Source organism: Halichoeres trimaculatus, unplaced genomic scaffold (genome assembly GCF_033239565.1).
Source record: "Halichoeres trimaculatus isolate MK-OKI-2021-1 unplaced genomic scaffold, fHalTri1.1 fHalTri1_scaffold_10, whole genome shotgun sequence".
Lineage (NCBI taxonomy): Eukaryota > Metazoa > Chordata > Actinopteri > Labriformes > Labridae > Halichoeres > Halichoeres trimaculatus.
Window position 1 is genome coordinate 23,605,320 of NW_027437187.1, and position 19,620 is coordinate 23,624,939.

Sequence of the window (19,620 nt, forward strand, 5' to 3'; positions counted from 1 at the left end):
TTAAAGAGATTGGAGGTTTACTCAGTAACCCCTGCTGAGCAGCTGGTCTATAGCAGGTCAGGAGCAGCACATGGTGCATGGACCGTGTGTGTGTGTGTGTGTGTGTGTGTGTGTGTGTGTGTGTGTGTGTGTGTGTGTGTGTGTGTGTGTGTGTGTGTGTGTGTGTGTTGAACTCCACCTGCGGGCTGTGTACAGACACAAAAGCGACGTGATCCGCTTGACTGCTGCTAATGCGCCCCGCGGCATCTATCTCAGTCAAACAATACAGTCGCTGTTAAAGGTCCCGGATTAAAGAGCGACTCCTCTGACTCCCATGGGTGCCCTATGTGTGACAAACCATCACAGGAAAGCAGGATGACACACCGAGCTGTGTTTCAGGTCTTTCTTCCTGCCCGTTAAGTTTACAGGAAGCAAACAGGAGCGCTGTTTGATCACTGACAAGTTTGACTAGAAGGATAACATAACAAGGAACCACAAACACCTTAACAAGCCTCACCTTCTGCGCCTGCGTCAAGACAGACACTGTTAGCAGTACTAAGACAAAGTCAACTTCAAAATAAAAGCATTAACCGTCACCATACGAACGTTTATTCAAAAAAAATATTCAAATAAAAGTAATCACTGTATAAAATGTATATGGTCTACTTTAATTTTTAGCGTAGCCGCAGTTTATTCGTCAATTTCGAAACGCTGGTGTCGCTTACACGCTACTCATATTTATTTTGAAAGTGTAAACCAGAAGCGGTTTCTCTCGATACCTTCATACTGTGTGTCAAGCTGAACCAGTTAGTCTTACTAAACATTTCTGAATGATTCAATCACACAGTTTTAGTTTATGAGCCTATTGTAGTTCTTCCAAAACCCTCGACAATTTTTTGAAGTTACATTCCATTTCCGGTTTAAAATGTGTACAACTGCAAATACGTGGTCGTATAACTCGAGACGAATCTGCAGCTAACGTCCAAAAAGAAACCGTAAAGTAGACGCAGTCACTATTAAATACATATCGGAAAAAGTAAAGATCGTATTAAAATTACCGGCAGGAACTCACTATAGAGGAGTCCGAGGTCACGAGTAAAATCAATTATCCGCATCGCAAAATACGTTTGTATCAATTCAGATGTATTAAATAATTCATTCGTTAATTTTACAGATTAAATTGGAGAGTTCACGAGATTACCCGCTCCATGCTACAACGAGGCAAACCCTGAGACATCCTGTACTCAAACAACAGAAATCCAAAACTTACCGTCTCATCCAAGAAAAGAGAAACCCCAGCTTCTGCTCATCCTTTGTGGACAAACTGCACTATTCTTTAAGTAGCTATAAACTGTGTTATCCCCACGATATCCCAACAACAGATACCAGTGTGTGAAGGAGAAGGACAACACGTTAACTGTCTCCAGAGAGAGGGAGAGGGAGAAAGAAAGAGGGAGGGAGGCGGGGTATGGAGGAAGGAGGGAGGGAGGGAGGAAGGACGAGCACCTGCTCCACTGATGCTCCCTGGAGAGACAGAGGGATGGATAGGAGGAAGATGTGGCCCCAGACTGCTGATCGCTCACAGCCTGGACATGTTTACTGTCCACTGGAGACAATCAGGTCTGTTCAAGTCAGCTCCTCCTGCTCTACCCCCTACAGTCCACAGGAGTAATAGTCACGGGCTAATTATGGTAATACTGCTGCACTGATCTGCTGCTGCTGCTCCAAGTATATAGTGAAGTACTCACAGATTATAATTACTCACATTCATTTCATATTTCCTGCATTGTCAACTCACAGGGTAAACATATTTACTGCTAGTATTGAGCTGCTACTTTACTGAACACACATGGAAACTAGAAGACAAATTAGTTATTGTGATTATGATTATAATGGTTGTTATTAAAAGTACTAGTAATAATTTATTATTATGTTTTTATTTTTCATTTAACCTTTATTGACCAGGTAAATAATCCATTGGGGTCAGAATCTCTTTTAAACAGACGACCTGGCCAAGAGGGCTGCAGCATGTCATAAAATAAAAAGCCGTACATGATAAAGAGATATTTTACCAACAATAAGTTCATAAATAACAACAGTAACAAAATTACACTGTGCAATGTGCTAATTGATTGGCAAATGAAGTAAAGAATCTTGCTCACAGATTAGAATCAGAAACACAGGCTCTGTCCAATCGTCTCACATGTTTTAACTCTTAAGATCAAGCAAAATAAGATCCGCCATCAGGTTTTGAGTTATTTTGGAGAAAGTTCCATACAATGGGAGCAGCAGAATTAAACGCTTAGTGTGGACACAAGGAGCAGACAATTAAAAGACCTTGGTTCTTTGAAGAAGGCATTAAACCAAGAGGAGCTTTATGAATCAGCTTCAACCAGTGTCTATGCCTGCACACCTTCAGTAATGGCTAATCTGAGTTAGTGTACAGGCCACAGTGGTGACTGAAGCGTCTACAACCAGCAACAAATCTCAACGCACAGTGATACACAATATCCAATGACTGTAAACATTTGGCCAAAGCGCCCACATACAGTACATCACCTTAATCCAAAAAATGAAGAAAGATAGATGAAACAAGAAGTTCCCTTGCTCTGAGTAAAAATTAGGATTTATTTCTGTGATAAAATCCCAACTTCACCTTAAGTTCAGAGGGCAGGTTGGCAATATGTAATTTAAAAGACAGGACACACCCATTAATAAGTCCCCAAGTACTTGTACCTTCTGAAGAAGCTTGATTACATTTCCTTGAGAAATCAAAATGAATGTGACATTTGTCATTTGCAACTGAACTGTACGCTCCATGAGAATGCACATGTACTCAGGTTATTTTTAAGTTTATCTCCCACTGCAGCACTGAGCTCTTTCAAAACACACTGGAGTAAATACAGGCTCAACATCCATAATATCACTAAACTATAAGTTTTCTACAAATTCTGTTCTTCACACCGACATAGGATGTTAGTGTCAGTGTTTCCTAACTAGGGCTGGGGCGATATGATCTTCTCCTGATTCGATTCTTGTACAATTGTTGGAGTGCAAATTTAATTTAAATTGTGATTCTTCAATGTCTCCATTTTTTGCAATTTTTTTTTTAAAGATTTAGTCAGGGGATCTGACGTCTTAACTTTTTCCAACCCACTTTATAAACAAAGACTTAAAATAAAGTACTGAAATTTGAAAATAAATAAATAAAACTAAAAAAAAAAAAAAAAAAAAATTGAACAAAAAATACCAATGCTACTTTAAAGCATTCCCCCATCCCTATTCATTACGTTGTAATTGACAACAAGAGTTTTAACTTAAAGTGGTGAGTCCTTCAACTGTGTTGATAACAGCTTCAACATGCAGACTTCTTTACACTCAGATCTGATCTCCCCCAGTTCCTGAAAATGACCTGGGTCAAAGGCAGGTCACAGCCTTGTTTTCTTTTTTAGCAAGGTAATTTCTTGCCTTTTCTATGGACTGGTTGATGATGACCCAGTAGGAATGCAGAAGTATCCCACCTGGTCTTGTAATACATTGTTTTTCCTGTGACAGCTGCATGAAAGCTGTGAGGCTAATATTGTCTGGATTTTGCAGAAAAAAAGGATCGGATGAGACAAGCACTAACTCTACGAGAGTAGCTGCTCAGTCAGATGCTAATTCTTTGCCAGGTTACACGTGTAAGCAACACAAGTGAAAAGATGAAGCAGAATGTAGTGAAAGAACTCAAGGATACATCGAGTAAACTCTGAGATGAACTGATTAAAGCTGTGTCCCAAGTCATTGATTAGATTTTACTGAGTCGACGAAAAGAAGTCTTCAGAAAAAAAGCATTCCTGTCTTTTTTCATTCAGTTTCAACATTAAACCTCTCCACATTCCATTTGTGTCATGTAGTGAAAAAATACGGCAGCCGATAAGCTCACTCAGTCTGCTTTATTTAGTCTAATATTCCAACACCTCCCCTGGGCCTCCTGTCTGTCTTACTTCTCTCTCTTTCCCTCTTGATCCTTCATCCCTTCATTTCCCCATCCCTCTCTCCAAAGCAGCTGCTCCACTTTGCAGCTATTTAACAGCTGTTTTGCAACGATTTGCGCTTCCGAGAGCAGATTTCTACCTTGTCCATCCTCCTTCTCCTCTTCTCTCTATTTACCCCTTTCCTTTTCTTCCTCCCCTCTCACTCCAGTTTTTCCTCTTCCTGTCTCCCTCTTGCATTTCTAAGATACCAGATTCGCAGTAGCTCCACACAGCCTTGATGTTTCCCTCCATGTATAGAGTGTCTCCTTCAAGTCTCTCCCTGAGATCCATTCACTGATGAAAGGAAACACAAACAAAAGCATGCATAAACACAATTTGGCATGCATGCACCTTCATAGACACAAACATTCTGACACACACTCACACTGAAACACACACAGACACAGACAGATTAGCGGCCCCCTACTTTCCCACTTTTCTCTCTATGGAAACAACAAGTACTGAAGGAAGCAACGAAAAGAGAGGAGAAAAGTGAGGCTCCCTCATAATCCCCAAATCCCCTTTTCTTGTACTCAAACCTACACAAGAGAAAAGAGGGGGAGTGAACAGGAGTTATGTGCGCCTGTGTGTGTGTGTCTATGTGTGTGTGTGTGTATGTGCGTGTGTGTGCGCGTGTGTGTGTGTGTGTCTGTGTGTGTGTGTGTGTGTGTGTGTGTGTGTGTGTGTGTGTCTGTGTGTGTGTGTGTGTGTGTGTGTGTGTGTGTGTGTGTGTGTGTGTGTGTGTGTGTGTGTGTGTGTGCGTCTGCAGAGACTAGTGTAGCCTGACATGATTTATGTTTCGCCTGTGCACTGCAGGCAGACGCGCTCAGTTTTCTCTGAGGTGGGTGTCTCACCTCCATCCTTTGTGACCTATACAGGTTGTATTGTGGGTGTGTGTTTTGAGTGTGTACAGATGTGTATGTGTGGCAGACAGACTGGGAAATGCACGAGTTTGTGTGTGTGTGCGTGTGTGTGAGCGCAGGTGCAAGATAAACCTGATCGAACATTTGCTGTTCTGTGTGTTTGTATGTGTGTTTGTGTAAGGGTTAAAGTGCAAGGGTGTGTGTGTGTGTGTGTGTGTGTGTGTGTGTGTGTGTGTGTGTGTGTGTGTGTGTGTGTGTGTGTGTGTGTGTGTGTGTGTGTGTGTGTGTGTGTGTGTGTTCTCAGGTGGGTTATACTTGGCAGTGGACTGTAGGATCCCCCATTAAGCTGCGTGTAAAAGAGGCCAAGCACAGAGGCCATTATGAACTCCTGCAGTAATAGCTCCAGGAATCTTATTGCCTCTGGAGACCCGGTCATTAGCCTATTCCTCTCTCATAAAGCCCTCTATCCATCACACACCCAAGCATACACACATTAATATGCAGACACAGCCTCACACAAACACACACATGCACACACGTGGCTTCCTGCCTCCTGCTTTCTTGCTCTCTATTCATCTTCTGTTAGGACCAGCTCAGAGCGAGGGATGCTGCTACGAGAACAATCCACCAAGACTTCCACAGATGTCTCCCAAAGCAGATGCACACACACACACACACACACACACACACACACACACACACACACACACACACACACACACACACACAGAGGGAGAGAGAGAGAACACACAACACACACAGATGCTCATTTACGAAAGCAGCGAGGCATAGTATCAGCCATGAACTCAAACCGCTGATTATTTAAATGTATTCCTCCTTTCTCATCCAGTATCAGTGAGATGCTGAGCAGCCTGTTAGCTCTGGTCAGGTAGAAGCTTACAAACAGAAACACTGTCACATACAATAGTGCCATAGAGCTACATGAGCTTAAAAATGGCAGATTAACCCATCTGCTAAGCATTCACTCACACACATAAACGTACGCACCCACAGAGACAAGCATGTGCAAACACACACTCTTTACACAGATGCAAACAGACAGTAAAGACAAACTGCGGAGGCAACAAGGAGGTGAGGATATTCTTTATCCTGAGGCAGCTGCACACACACACACACACACACACACACACACACACACATACATATATTTAAGCCACACTGTAGTGTGTTCACAGTCACTTTGCAAAAACAGCGCTCACACACATGCATACAGTCGAATCACTACCAAACACACAAACTGTGACTTCATATATGTTTACTCCTTGCACACACACACTCACACACACATACACAAAGAAAATAGGGTACCAGTTAGGGTTAAAGTTCATGGTTAGGGTTATCCTGAAACAGGTTTAGAGGTAGGGTTATTGTTATTTAGGGTTAGGGTCGGGGCTGGGGTTAGGGTTAGGGTAAGGCTGTGTTTTCGCTAGGTTTACATCCTGGGCGGCGGCGTCAGCAGCGGCGGCAAGCACAGAAGAGGGACTGATGGATCTTCACAGTGAAGGCTCTGGGAGATGTTTCTTGTGGTGGTTGTCCCTCTCCCTCCGATACAGAATGTACTTGTCTGTGTGTATATGTGCACGTGTTTGTGTGCAACTTCACTGTGCGCGTAGGAGCACGAAGACAAATGCGGTCCTGATAGTGTACAAATGACATCCTGTCATGTAAATTACATGAATCAATTAGGGCAAAACAGTCCATTAAGTTTAAAATAAAGGTTTATGAGATTTATGAGAGGTAACTTTAAATTACTTCTGCTGTGATCTGGGCCTATACCAAGTGGCAACCTCCGGTCTAAGAATATGAGACAATGCGGAAGTGCTAAAATCTGCTGTTTCTAGAGTGTCCGCTTGAGGCTGGCTCTGGGAGTACTGGAAGTCACATACACACCAAGCCAAAAAAAGCCGTTTTCAAAGCAGAAATTAACCTATTTACAGCCTGGTTCAAAAAACGTCTCCTGTCTGAGTCGCTAATTTTACTACCGGCACCCACTGTACGGGGGGTGATTTTTTTCCTAACTCGGCCATTCAGAGGATATTAAGATCGCACGCTCCCCCAATAAGAGGCACAGCTGAGGGTCACGTGACCAACAGGCGCCCTATGGCTGTAGGCGACGCCCTTGCCACTACCAATATGGCCGCTATAGCCGATGGACTTCATTTTCCGTTTCAGAAACAGCCGGGTGACGTCGGTGAGACTAAATCCATGTTTTATACAGTCTATGGTCTATACAGAAAATAAAATTAACTCGACCTCCAAGTAGGGGGGCAGGCCTGTATATAATGGTAGGGGGAACACTAGAGTTAGGGTTAGGGTTAGGGTTAGGGTTAGTGGTCAGGGTAACCGTTATGCGCAAATGCAAGCCCAACTGTGGTGTTTTCACAACCATTTGGCAAATACATTCCTCACACACATGCATACAGTAGAATCACTACCGAACACTCATACTGTGACTACATATGTATTTACTTCCTGCACACACACACACTTGCATGTTTAAAGTACACATTAGGAGAGCTGTGGTTCATCATAAGCATGTGCATAGCCCCCACCACTAGCATGTACACAAACACACACAGACACACACAGATATAAGGAACATTGTGTACCAGCACACACAAAGCAGAGGGAGTCCAGAGAGAAGAGATACCTGGGGATGGAGACACACTAGCAAAGGTAGCGCTGGAGTCAGTCACTCTGTCCTCAGGCGAAACAGGCTCACACACACACACACACATACATACACACACACACAGCACTGTAAAGATAAGCACTAATCCTGTTTATTACCTCCTCCCTCTCTCCACTCTCTCCCTCTTTTTTATTTTATCTCGCTCATTTTCTCCCTCACTCTTATTCCTCCTCTAACTCCCTCTCTGTCTCTCCTCCTTAAGCTTATTCCAGCAGTGCTCACACATATTTCCAGCACACACTGACACGCGCACACACATTGTCAGTTTACTCCTGTGATGTTTGTTGGCCTGGGGCTGAGACAGGGAGGAAACAGGGAGGGGAGTGTTGATGTGCGCTGCTCTCTTCCAGCATCAGCTCCGTTCACGTCCTGCAGAGAGAATTACCTTCTCTTTGTCTGTGTGTAGGGCTGCTGCCTTTACCATCTGTGCAGCGGATACAGGGCACGCATGTGTGTGTGTGTGTGTGTGTGTGAGAGGTTCTGATGTCATTTGGGGGTTAAGGCTGGAGCTTAAAGGTTGAGGTAAATGAAAAAATAAAGGTCCCTTCAGTTACACCAACATCACACTTATAGCATTTTCACCTCGGAGTCCATTTAGTTCTCTTATGGGAGCTTTTATTTTATTTAATTCCTCATCTTTTTCACTCTGGTGTTACATTTTACCTCTCTCATTTCTGTTCCTCTTCTCATTACCTGTGTATGTGCCTAATTTTTCTCCAGCTTGCAGCAGCAGGATAGTGACTCTCAGACCGACCAAAAACTCACAATTCTCATGTTCACTGTGGATCATGTCACTCTGAGCAGTGCTGTGGCTCAATGATGTGTTTTTAGTAGTTTTTAGACAACAGTGAGGTGGAAGAAGACAATCTACATCTAGCTACACTGCAAAAAGTGAAATCTTTACCTACTGTTTTGTCTTAATTTCAGTAAAAATGTCTTTTTACACTATATATGTTCCACATTCACTTGACCAGCCCAGAAAAGTGTCTTGTTTTAAGTTATTTAAAGACTAAAATAAGGTCAGGATTGCTTGTAACAAGTAAAAAAAAAATCTGCCAGTGTGGTTAAAAAAAAAAAAAAAAAGTACTTGTATTAGGGATGGGTAACTTTCACATTACCAATACCCGATACTTGGCAATCGGTACTGGTACTCAATGGTACCATTTTTCTGTACTTTTTTTGTGTTCAAGTGGTAAAATAATATAAATTTGTTTAATAATAAAATATATATTTTTTCAACTAAACATATTTATTCTTCAATATGTAATCTTGCACAGCTGTTTTCATGTCCCGCCTACTCTTTCACTCTCTCACAGTCATAAGGATGCATTTAGGTACCTAAACATGGTACCTTTTAATTCTACGTGACTCGGTACCCTGTAGTTTTGACAGAATTCGTTCGGTACCTATAAAAGTACCTAATTTGGTACCCATCCCTAACTTGTATTAAGACATTACTCTAGTCTTGATAAGCACATTTCTCCTACCCCACTGGCAGATTTTCCTACTTGTTTTAAGCAATTCAGACCTCATTTTTTGTCTTTATATAACTTAAAATAAGACATTTTTCTGGACTGGTCAAGTGAATGTGGCTCAGGTTAAGTCTAAAAGACACTTTTCACTGAAATAAGACAAAAACACTTTGTGAGATTTCATTTTTTGCAGTGTAAAAAGGCATATTAATTCACTGTCTGTGCTCCCAAGCATGTTTTTGGTTTTCCATTTCCTCAAGAGGAAAAAAAAGACAACAGAGGAAACTAAACAGCACTACACCAAAAACAGAGTTCAAAGATGTGTGGGTTACGTTTTTAGGGATTGAAAATACATAAATTTATCTTTTTCTTTCAGTAGTGCTTTCTGTAAACTCAGACTTCCTTCCTCCACTTTAACCAATCCTTAAGTCACTTTTCTTTCTCGCCTCTCCTTGTTTTAACTCTCCCTTCCTCTCTCCATTTCTGTCCAGATGGGTGGCACAGAGTAGCAGCTTGCTGTGGTCAGGCCAATTATTTACATAATTATGATCTCCCACTTAACCACATGATCCCTTACCTGGGCGTGTGCAATTAAAGTGGGCATCATTATGCAGATTATGCAAATACAGGCAGAAGCGGAACAAGGTGGCAAGAGACCACACATGAGAAAACACGTGCCCTGTAACTGTGTGTGTGTGTCTGTGGATGTTTGTGTGTAAGTGGGGGTACATGTGTATGCAACACGATGTGGGAACATATTTGAAAGCTGCTGTTTTGCTCATTGTTTATCTCTGAGTCTAAGTATCAGACACCAGCCTGTCTGCAGATGTGCCTTCATGGACTAAATGATGGAATATGCTTCATGAAATCAGGGTTGAACATTTCAGATTAAAGGGTCATTTCACTCAAACCCTCACAGAAAGACTGTTATATTTTCACACATTCATGTTTGAAAACCTGTTCAGGTGACACATTTCTGACAAGATACTATACTCTAAAAGGTACAAACATAGATTTTATTCTCCAAGACTGTAGCTCGGATGCCACAAACCATGCACCTTTATTCTGAATTTAAAATATTGTTTCCTCTTTTCTTTTGAAGTGGGACTGGTTGCTTGTCAATTTTCTTTTAGTTACTTTTAGCTTTTCCAGCTTTTATTCAGAAAGGGCAGGACAGTAGATAGAGCAAGAGTCAGCTGAGAGAGGGGAGTGACATGGGGGAAAGAGGCTCCAGGTTTGATTCAAACCAAGGGGCAACTGCTCCAGGGCCAGTCTCATGGGTGCATGGTTGCATCCTTCCAGTTAGCATTGAGTGTATCGAAAAAAATGTGGCAGAATGCAATCAGCTGCTCCAGATCAGGTCAACTTTGTTATATAATTTATCTGATTAAAATAAAGTCATACTGATCAGCTTTTGAGAGGAAAGAAAGTAGAACCAAACCAACAATATCAATGATCTGCAGCTTAATGCCGACATGGATACACCTTTATAAAGTGAAGTCTACAGAGGACTGAGAAATTAGAGAGGGGAGAAAACTCTGTGCTCACTAGTAACATGGTCTGTACACTGTGTAAACTGTAAATCCACAAACACAGAGAGCTACAGCTGTCATGAGTGGGATTTTGTAACAACAGCACCTCAGGATCTTTGTGAATCAGAGAACGCTAGTCTGCAGTCTGCATCGTCTGGAGCTCTCTTCCTAACGGAAGGCCGCTCTTTTACTGACTATCGTTAATTTTCTAGAAGTTACATCTGAAAACAAGCAAAGCAGAATGGTAGTTTCTTTCTTTTTCTTCTTTTTTTTCAAAGTAAGCTTCCAACTCTCATTGTTTTCTATTTTTATATGATGACACAACCATTGGTATGCACAGTATGTTCATCTTTTCAAAATACAAACTACAGGCATTACTTTGACACTTAGCATTTGTCATTTCCAGTTAACTCCAGAATAAATGCAAAATATCAAATTTGCAATTTCCCTTAAACACTTTAAGATTTTTTAGTTTATTTTTTATTTTCTTATGTTATTGGAGCATTAACATCAGAAAGCACAGAAAATTCTGGGCTGTTAAGTCGACACAGTCAGGTTTAATTCAGTTCAACATCTTTAAGTGAGATATAGTCGCTCAAAGTGTGCTCTACCAAACAGCTGTGCAGAACATTTAAGGGTTAAATCAATGCACTTGGTAAAAAAAACAGCTGAACTGTGCACTGCAGGCAGAGGAACACCTAACTGTTGTGTCAGGATATGGAACAAAAAAGAGCAAATTTCCTGACAGCAAAATAGAGTGCTAAACATTTTTCGAGTAGAACAGTGCAAATTTAAAAACCAAACCTTCTTCCTATGAGGCGGCAGCACATACCCTTACAACACCAGCTCATTAAAGTGTGTTTGTTTTCTGTAATAATCTTCTGAAGAGAAGACGCTTCTCTCTGTAGATGCAGGTGGATCACGTCAGACCTGATGTGTAGGTTTCTCTGGTGTATAGAACAAGATCCAGGAGCTAAGACAGGATAAAATAACAGCAGGTGAGGGGTTAATGAGGTAGAGACTCTGTGTGTGTGTGTGTGTGTGTGTGTGTGTGTGTGTGTGTGTGTGTGTGTGTGTGTGTGTGTGTGTGTGTGTGTGTGTGTGTGTGTGTGTTTCAGTGTGTCTTGCCCCAATGCTCTATCACCTCACAAAGGAGAAACATGCACACACACATCTGCATTATGAGGCATACATGCCCTGTCCGACTGTAACTGCTGTTAACCAGCTCCCAATGAAAGCCCCTCCTTTCACACACACACACACACACACACACACACACACACACACACACACACACACACACACAAACTGGCTGCACACACACTGACACATTCAATCAATTATGCATTGACATGGTTCATGAACATGCAGATGGTGCAGGACCAGAGGGGGCACGGGATGCTCCCTTTCTTTCTATCTCCCTTACTCTCCTTCTTTTTCTCTTTTTCTCTCATTCTTACTGTTTTTACTTAAACATATGAACCGATATGTGTGTGTCGATGCGTTTGAGTATGTGTTAAGAAGTCCACCCCTCGGTAAAAGATATAAACGCAGGCAAGTTTGAGCTGCTGCATTTTCATTTGGCTAATCCTCCAGCCATCTGCTCGTTATCGTACGCCACGCTGCTTATTACAGTTTCACTCTGCGTGTTAGTGTATGTGTGTACACCGAGCATGTGTGTGTGTGTGTGTGTGTGTTCCCTTGTCTCTTGTGCAAAACCTGTGCATGTGTGTGTTTGTGCTTCCAGGAGTTGTCGTTATCACCTCCGGTCAAAATCTGCTGGCATTTATCCCAATTTCCCCAGTTCAGTGAGCAGGCAGGCTGCATGTGTGTGTGTGTGTGTGTGTGTGTGTGTGTGTGTGTGTGTGTGTGCATTCAATGTATGTGTGTGTAAATGTGTGTGTGCATTGTTTGCGTGAACGTGTGCTTGCATGTGAGATCTCACATCAAAGCCTTTTTTTTCATGCTGTAAGTGAATGTAAACATCACAGCGCAGACATGTTTGCATGTGTGAGTGTGAGTGTGTGTTTGCATGTGTGAGCTGGTGTATGTGTGCTTTAAGTGGATCCTGTGTTAATTAAGAGCTCATTAGTGACACCAGCTCTTTGACCAATTAGGGCGGCTTGCTTGCTCACTTGTTCACTTGTTTGTTTCCAGCTTGAGACATTACCAAACACGTTGTTTTATTCATCCCTTTTCTTCAGGTTTATTTTTCTCCCTCTCTTGAGGACAGAAGACATAAAAAATAGATTATGGTTGTTTTGCACTTTTATTCTTGTTTTGTTTTCTTTCTTTTCTTGGCAGGAGAAAGTCGCCAGGCTCCCTCATGACGTGTGTGTGTCTGTGAGCTTGTGTGTGTCTGTAAGCTTGTGTGTGTCTGTGAGCTTGTGTGTGTGTGTGTGTGGTTTTTATCTCCTTGGCGTTATCAAGCTGTTGTCATGGTCTTTTATTCATCTCATTAATAACAACGCCCTTGAGGTGGAGCAGCGCGACCCTGTTTTCATCTGAGCACAAATATGCACATACACACTCACTCACACACACATGCACACACAATTAACAGCACAAGAGAGCCTGACAGCAGCTTCCTTTGAGACAGCACCCATCTCAGCCTCCTGCATGAGCACACACAACCACACACACACACACAGCCTCTACATAAACATACAAAACAGGAATATGCTGGCCAATGCACACATATGTGAGTGTGCCAGGAGCTTCTCCTCCCACTATCACACATAAACACACACAAACACACACACCTTATGTCCTACTTTAAATAAATACTTAAAAAGAGGCTACAAAACAGCTCAGAGCCTCATGTAATTGGGCCTATTATCATTTTACACAGGGAGAAGGAGAAGAGGAAGAGAAACTGGAAGCAAAGAACTGATGAAGAAGTACTGATCCCTCCTTGATGTATCATCACTCCCAAATTCTCTCAGTGCAACAAAAAAACACCATGCATCATTCACATTTGCTCCAAACTTGAACTTTGTTGTTCTATTCTTTTTGTCACCCTCTGTTTTCCTCAATAACTCCCCAGCAGGAGAACTGCTGTTTTCTTTTTAATACCTCGACTCTCTCAAACAATTTTTCCAGCTGCTGAAGTCATTCATCCCCTGCATTCAGAGGAAGACATATTTATTTGTGCACAGAGCTGCTTCTGCCGTGCAAAGCGGGAAACATATTTTGAGTGGAGTTATCAAATGCCACACTCACAGTAGTAAAGCACCCTGAGGCTGAGTGAGAACCGTGTGTGTGCGCTCCACCATACCTCTGTGTGTGTGTGCGTTCATGTGACATCTGCCATAAATCACAAGCCACAGTGTCCTTGTAGCTCTAACACATATCATGGAAATCAATGCAGAGGTCAAGTCGAACAGAGCTGCCCAGCCTCTGAAAATACCACGGCAGCCAATAAATATGGCAGGCTAATACACACGTCAACACCCCATTGACTCACAGTGGATAATGTGTGTGTGTGTGTGTGTGTGTGTGTGTGTGTGTGTGTGTGTGTGTGTGTGTGTGTGTGTGTGTGTGTGTGTGTGTGTGTGTGTGTGTGTGTGTGTGTGTGAATGCATACATGGACAGAAACACAAATGTCGCTGAGTGTGAGGCCATTCTTCATGCAGACATCTGAGCCGACCTTGTGACCTTGTGTGAGCTGGAGGTGAATGATCTCAGCCTGTTTGGCCTGTGTAAAAATATTAAAGGAGTAATCTGCTGTTTTCTCATATCAAATAAATCCTCTGAGAGGCTTAAGATAATAAATTCATTCAACAAATGAAGTAAATGTATTAACTTAGGTTCAGACTTCCAATCACCTGTCAAACCTACATAAATGTTATCATCCCACGTTGCTTTCATGCTTGTCTTGGTTTTACAACCGTCTCTCCAACTACAGGGCCTTCAATAAATCCTCTAATAAACTAGCCTAACATATCTTTACTCCACATTTATCTCTTTTTTTAAATAACCCACAACACTCACAATACAAATTTTATTCAATATTAAGTTGTGTTATGTGTGCCTCACTAAAGAAGTTTGGCCTCATTTAAAGGTTCCATATTATGCAAAAATCACTTTATTATAGTAAATAAAAATAGTCTTTGGCTTTCCTCCCAGCCCACAAAATGTGATATTTAATGACAAAACTTGTACTTAGTAGTGCTTGTGAATGTAAAATCCTGACCTTAAACGAGTTGTTTGGAATTTGGGGATTTGCCAACGTCAGCGATTCCCTTTTATGACCAACCAGGAGCAAGTCTGACCTGATTGGTCCAACGGAGCAGATACGCCGAAGTTGAAGAGCCATCACTGCTTTGTTATTGGCTGTAAACAGCCACATAGTGCTGTGGAGCAGATGTAAGAGCTTTTCCTCAGTGCCGCCCCTGTCTCTGTGTTAGCTTCAGGATGCTAACTTTAGCTGTGGTTAGCCTGTTGTTTTAGCCCGTAATGTTATGGTAAACGAGCTTCGCTGTTTTCTAAACATTGTGCACTCAGAGCTTGAGGCGCCGCTCTCAGTGGCGCAGAAGAGCGGGATGGTATCAGCGATGGCTCATTCACATATAAAGGCCACGCCCACTAAATCAGAGCGTTCTGAACAGAGGGGCTATGAGAGCCTGGAAACAATGCTGCTGTGTTTGATTTATTGGCTTTTGGACCAAAACATGTTACTTCCATTTCATGAAGACATCAATGATCCATATTAAACTGCAGAAAAGGAGCTTAATATGGGACCGTTAAGCCTTTGTTTACAAACTTACATGCACATAGAAAAAAATGGTGTTATTCAACTGTATTCTTAATTCCGACTGGTGAAAACCTCATAACGACTTAATTTATTCCTGACTATATTGTCAAGTTTGCATCTTTGCTGATCAAAATTCACCCACTTTTTCCCATCAACCACCTGGCTCACTCTTTGACACAGTTTTAACTTATTCAGAAACCTGCAGGATTACTTCAGCGGTGGTGAGATGAATTTCTATCACCCCAACTTACTATTAGAGATACTTGAGAGAAAGTTCTGGTCCTCTTTTTTACGATGAATCATCATAAGATTTTGTAAGCATGTACCTTCCAGCCCCTTATTCTCAATCTTTGAGAAGTCCCTGAGGTATTTACTCACTTAAGTGTCAGGGAAAGAAATATCATTGCATTTGCCTCTCCTGGGTTAAAGACCTAATGTCCTCCCTCTATTTAGAGAGAATAAAGTATAGTATTAGAGGTTGTTCGGATAATTTTAAAAAAACCTGGGATCCTGTGCTGTCAGTTATAAAATCTATTATCATATAATCATTTAAGCACTTTCGCAACTTTTTTGTGTCCAATGGGATACCTAACCTCTTTTACCTTCTGTTGTGGCTGTACTTTCGTTGTGTTGTGGCGTTTGCGTTTGTGTTTTTGCTATTGCATTCGTGTTGTGGCTTTTGCAAATCGTCTGGCACCCGCCATAGGCTCCAGCAGAATCAGACTCGTTGCCATTGTCAAAACAAAGAAATAATCTACCAAACAAACATTTCCTTTCTTTTTGTACCAAGTTTAAATACCAGTAGTGTAACCAATTGAAGTCAATGAAAGCTTGGTTGGTTTGTTTCACTCTCATGCTCCCTCTCTTGGGAGTACGCTCTGGTTTTAAAAACAGTCTTTTGCAGAGACATTTGAATAGTAATCAGCCAAGAAGTCACAGGGGAGAGCAGTGAGCTGCTGTTCTTTGTGTGTGTGTGTGTGTGTGTGTGTGTGTGTGTGTGTGTGTGTGTGTGTGTGTGTGTGTGTGTGTGTGTGTGTGTGTCAGATCAGCAGGAGGTCCTGAAAATGGGAGAGGAAAATGTCACCCTCTTTTCTTTATGATAACGTGTTAAGGTCATGATGTGCGAATCTCTCTCTCACACACACGCACACACACACACACACACACACACACATATCTTCAGGCTGATCTTACTGATGAAGATGTATGAAATGCAGTATTTATCAATAACTGTGAATTTCTATAGTTGCTTCAAATCTCTTACCCAGATTAAACACACAGTTATTTCTCTCACCTTAACCCTCTTGGCCCTTTGGTTCAGTTTTGATCCTAATCAAGTCCAGAAATTTAACTAAGGGTTGGTTGTTCGTTGGTTGTGTGTTTAAAAACTAAGGTTCAACAACTAAAAGTATAAAATATGACATGAAAATGGTGAGTTATTTTCTTCCAAAAAGTGTAACAAGGATTAAATCATGTTTTCACCCCCTACATCAGCAAATGATCATTGAGAAGCAAGTGTGTGGCTGACATGGTCGCCGCAGCAACCACAGTAAGGACCAGGAGGGGGGGGGGCATCTTTCAGTGTTTGAACGATGAGAGCGCAAACACACACACACGAGACAGATGCAATTACACACATGAACACATTTACACACCTGCACAGAAAAAAATAGTCAAGTATGCACACAATAGTACACACAGATGTTCAAAAGTACACTTAAACATACACACACACACACACACACACACACACACACACACACACACACACACACACACACACACACACACACTACAAGCACATTAAGAGGGACCTAGGGAACAAAAAAGGAGATGAAAGCTACAATGTACGGAAAGAAGAGAGGAGGAGCAGTTGTTTCTTCCTGGAGATGTTTTTCTTCACCTTATTCTCACACAAACACACATAAACAAATAAATACACAAACAATGACAAACATGCACAAAATCACTCTGGTTCACTCACTTATGAAAGCAGATGAATTAATCTAAAGAAGCAGCAAGAAAAATTCACTGAAAAAAATACATAAAATTTAGCCTCTGTATTGTGTATTGTAGCCCAATTATCACTCCATCCAACCATCCATCTTTATATCAGTCTGTCCAACCATCCATCCATCAATCCATCCAACCATACATACATCCATTAATTCATCCACCCATCCATCCATCCATCCAACCATCCGACCTTCCAGCATCCATCCATCCAACCATCCGACCTTCCAGCATCCATCCATTCATCCATCCATCCATCCATCCGACTTTCCAGCATCCATCCATCCATCCATCCATCCATCCATCCATCCATCCATCCATCCATCCATCCATCCATCTATCCATCTATCCACCAATTCATACATACATCTATCCATCCATCCGTCCATCCATCCCTACATCTATTCTTCCATCCATCCATTCATCCATCCATCCATCCATCCATCCATCCATCCATCCATCCATCCATCCATCAATCAATTAATTCATCCATCCATTCATCCATCCATCCATCCATCCATCCATCCATCCATCCATCCATCCGACTTTCCAGCATCCATCCATCCATCCATCCATCCATCCATCCATCCATCCATCCATCTATCCATCCATCCATCCATCCATCCATCTATCCATCTATCCACCAATTCATACATCCATCTATCCATCCATCCGTCCATCCATCCCTACATCTATTCTTCCATCCATCCATCCATCCATCCATTTTTACAAAATCCTTTATTTTACATACAAACGTCTTTCTATCCTTTCATCTATCCATCCATTTGTCAATCAATCAATGTATCTTTCCCTCCATCCATTAAATCCATTCATTTACTCCTTCATACATTTGAAATTTATCTAGTTAATTATCCATCTATCCTTCCACCCCTTTTTTCATTCATTCCTCTGTCCTTTCACCCCCCCGTTTTGTATTTATTCTTCTGCCCTTCCATCCATCCATCTCTCCGTCCACCCATCCATCCATCCATCCATCCATCCGACTTTCCAGCATCCATCATCCATCCATCCATCCATCCATCCATCCATCCATCCATCCATCCATCCATCCATCTATCCACCAATTCATACATCCATCTATCCATCCATCCGTCCATCCATCCCTACATCTATTCTTCCATCCATCCATTCATCCATCCATCCATCCATCCATCCATCCATCCATCCATCCATCCATCCATCCATCAATTCATCCATCCATCCATCCATCCATCCATCCATCCATCCATCCATCTATCCATCCATCAATCAATTCATCCATCCATCCATCCATCCATCCATCCATCTCTCCGTCCATCCATCCATCCATCCATCCATCCATCCATCTGACTTTCCAGCATCCATCCATCCATCCATCCATCCATCCATCCATCCATCCATCCATCCATCCATCCATCCACCTTCGCCACCATCAGCCTGTCCATTCTTTGTATCCATCCACCCATCCATTTATTCACCCACTATCCCAACCATTTTTTTCTGTCACCTCTCCTCACACATTTCACCTTCAACCATGCGTGGGTGGGGGTGGGGGGTGGGGTTGGGGGTCAGCTTTTGATCACTGACAGTGATCTGTACTAGTCAACTAAAAGGTCAGGGGTCAGAGGTGAGGGGTCAGGGTTCAGGGTAATGACACATTTGGAGGTCTGCCTTCACACATGCAGAGTACAGTTTGAAACATCATCTTTACTTTTTCTTCACTTTTTAAACAAATTCAATCCCACCTGGCACACCTTTCCTTCCTCCATCACTCTTTTTGTTCTTCCCACTTACTCCTCCCCCTCCCACCACCACCTCCTTTCCTTTCTCTCTTTGCTCCCTCATTCTGTCGTCCTACCATCAGGCATGTGTAATCACCTCTGCTGGGTAACCTCACACCTGTCCCCATGCTGACACTGACAGCATACTCTTGTGTTTCACACAGAGTCACCTGGAAGATGACGGAAGATCTGCATGTTGGCTGTTTTGTTTAAAGGAAGCAGCCGAGACTAAGAAAGTAAAGACGAATCCAGATAAAAATATTTGTTTTACAACTAAGGGTCCAAAACTATTTTTTTATGACGTTTATTTTGAAATCAAGACTTCACTCGTTCATTTGTTTGGGTCCAAATTTTTTCTTTAGTCCTAAACCGATAATACAGAAAACCTTTCATAAAGTCTTTGCAATAACGCCAAAATCAAACTGCACAATTAAAGGCATGCATGCTCCTGTTTAAAGCTGTGGATGGAATTGAGACCCACAAAGTGAAACTGTT

The 19,620-nt window shown here is 42.0% G+C and overlaps 1 protein-coding gene across 5 annotated transcripts in view; it reads right to left on the bottom strand.

The window, feature by feature from the left end:
- Positions 1-19,620, bottom strand: part of LOC141796564 (genetic suppressor element 1-like) — a 44,899-nt gene that overhangs the window by 24,321 nt on the left and 958 nt on the right. Inside the window, exons 1-2 of one of the 5 annotated variants that reach the window (XM_074677764.1) lie at positions 497-550; positions 179-322 (exon numbers count right to left, since the gene is read on the bottom strand). The exons of 1 other annotated variant lie outside the window; for it this stretch is intronic. The gene's annotated coding sequence lies outside the window, so the exon portion shown is untranslated. 3 more of the 5 variants (XM_074677761.1, XM_074677765.1, XM_074677763.1) reach the window with 3 other exon arrangements.